Source organism: Triticum dicoccoides, chromosome 3A (genome assembly GCF_002162155.2).
Source record: "Triticum dicoccoides isolate Atlit2015 ecotype Zavitan chromosome 3A, WEW_v2.0, whole genome shotgun sequence".
NCBI lineage: Eukaryota > Viridiplantae > Streptophyta > Magnoliopsida > Poales > Poaceae > Triticum > Triticum dicoccoides.
In genome coordinates, this window is record NC_041384.1 from 157,152,841 (window position 1) to 157,155,915 (window position 3,075).

The following is a 3,075-nucleotide window of genomic DNA, read 5'->3' on the forward strand; positions in this document are numbered from 1 at the left end:
CCGAGCTTTTTCTCCGGCGATCCCCACGCCACCGCCCCGTTAACGCCCTGCCACCGCCGGCGACCACCGCCCCCATCCTGAACCCTAAGATAGATAGTGGGGTACCTCTCCGGCGAGCCCTCCTCCCTGCTGCGGCTGGTTCTTCCTTCACCCCGATGGCATCGGAGTGAAGTGTAGCTAAATCGGAGCAGCATCGCAAGCAAGAGCAAGAGCGAGAGTAGCAGCGCGAGCAAGAGCAGACTAGGCAGGGGACCGAGAGCAAGAGCAGAGCAGCAGCGTGAGCGAGAGCTAAAGCAGCAGCAAGTCCTACTGATGTGGGCGTTGCTGCTAAGGGAGCGACACCGTGGAGGAAGTGGTCGGCGACGCCGCCGTGGATGGAGCCGCGCCGTGTCGGCTCAGGACCGAGCGCTGCCAGCACCGTGAGATCGAATCAAGAAGAAAATGCGGCGATTAGTGTACAACCTCTTTGGTGGCGCCGATTAGGCCGCGGCTTCATCCGAGGAAACGGTGATGATGATGCTCTTCTGGTGGTGCGGGTGAAGACGGCGGTGTGGGAATGGAGGTGGCGCAAAAGATGAGGGGAACATCGGGGCAGCTCCTTGGAGGTGAAGGACGGGGGGCTGAACCGACGAGATGATGAGATCGACGACGGATCCTCATCCGGTACGGTGGATGAGGGACGTTGAGGTGTTGCTGTGGACGACGTCGTCGGGGAAGAGGCTCTGGCTGGGTGGCGGACGGAGCAGGGTGTGGGGTTCCGTCGCGGGTTTTCGCGGCCTCAGTGTACAAATGGGTGGGCGGATGGGATGGCAGTGGGGAACCATGGCTTAGAGACGCGCTTGTCCGAAATGTGGGGTAAGTTACGAAAGTACCCCCACCGATTTGAGGCGGTTCTTTCGGTTCAGGGGTACCACGGGCATTTCACGTGTCGGGATTTCACAGGAGGTGGGAGTTTTCGCGCGTGTTGTAATTTCGGAATAGCAAGGCGCGGGTTGAGATGGAGGGAGTTGTCGGAGCACAACAAGACAAAGATATATCTTAAATATTTCGAGCTAACAAGGCGCGGGTTGAAATTTCCGGACAAGCCTAAGGTGTACTGTAGCAAATCAATGCGCCCTACAAATGTCATTCAAAACTTTGAATTCATGTTATGTTCAATTAAAATATTTCACTACGTGTATAATGCATGCAACCTACTACTCAAATGAACGTTTTAGTGCATTCCAAACGTATATACTACTGCTTCAATATGAACTAAATTTGAATTCGTTTCTCTATTTGAATAAGATCTACAGTAATGATTGTTGTGAACTCAAAGCATTTGAATTCGTTTCTCTGTTTTAATAAGATCTACAATCATCATTATTTTCAAGTTAAACCATCGTTTGTGTATTATCTTCACAGCACACCACATGATTGGTCTCGAGTTACATATGAACTATGTGTACTATATGAACTCGAACTAGATTTTTTGAATCCACTTTATTTTGATTTCAAATCACATTACATTTCTAGCTCTAGCTAAATCTTCATAATCTAAACCATGTCTCATATGTATAATGTGTTTATCACATTATGTATGGTGCCCCGCCCCCTACGCCTACAAGTATTTAGATGTGAGTTGCAAACACCACACATTACCACAAATTCAAATAAAATGTGATAATGTTCGATATATAGTATTGTTTAGATTGTTCGATATTTAGTTGTAAGCTGCAAATGCCACACATTATCACAAATTCAAATAAAATGTGAGATTGTTTGATGTATAGTATGGTTTAGATTGTTCGGAATTTAGCTGTGAGTTGCAAACGCCATGCATTATCACATTATGGTATAACATGTGCACAACACGTGTATCACCGCTATATTCATGCATGCAATGTTTAAAACACTATGATCTCCTATTCAAATATATGAATCCGCTTTCATATCAAATTATGATCTTTGTTAGTCTCTTACACCCACACAATCCTCTAACCTTTGTAGCTACCACTAACTTTCTCTCGTGCATGCACACGCCCTCCTCGCCCTCCCCCTCCCTCGGCATTCTATCCACTGGGCACATTCATTTTTTTAGGTCGTTCTCCCAGAGTCTCCACAACTCCTTTCTGACACACATCGATCGATAAACGTCTCCAGCGATGCCTGCCTAGAACATACAAACACACCTTCAATCTCCTCCTTTATGTGTCCTTGCCTCGTGTCTCTCATACGGTCAAACACACGTGTAAACTCTCGCCCCTCTTTTCATCGCTCTCACAACCGCACACTCCTCCCCCTATCTAGCTAGTAGTTGGGCCTCTCACACCACCTCCTAGCTCCATTCTCTCTGTCTATCCGTCTCGCTGGGCCTTATTTGCCTCTAACAAATGGACGTACAACGACCGATCTCTCGCTATACATAAAGCTAGCTAGGTCCTTATAACTCGTTTTTACCCACATGTCAATCGATCTACCTCATTAGTTGTGTCTCTCCCTTCCTCCGACAAACAACAATTGATCTACCGATCTAGTTAGGTTTTCTTACCAAACACATGGTTCCCCTTCATCATCCATGGACGCGTCCTGACAGATCTATCACGCACAGGCACACACAGAAAAACATCCCCACTCTTATTGATAACATTGCAGTTCCACCCTCAGTTTCTCTAGTAGGCCTCTCCCACCATCTTTGAGAAGCAACTCCATCACCCATCCAGCACTCTACCCCTCTCCCTCCCTCTCCCTCCCTCTCTCTCTCCTATCTCTCTCTCCCATCATATTTCCCGTCCTTCAGTTATGTATGGATGTCGACCGATCTCCCTCAAGACATAGCTGGGTCTCTCCTTCTCAACACATATACGAGTCGTTCTACCTCTATAGTTAGGCCTCTGCCTACCCCTCCCACCACCCCCTCCCCCCCACACACACCGATACATCAAGCGCTCTAGTCATGTCTCCCTGCCACACACAAACTTGACGTGTGCCCTCTAACGTTCCGGTTGGCCAGTCGCCCTATATCTTTGACTTGTACACACACACAATTTCGATGGCTCTCATCATCGATCTTGCACCCAACCACTTGATCCTCTC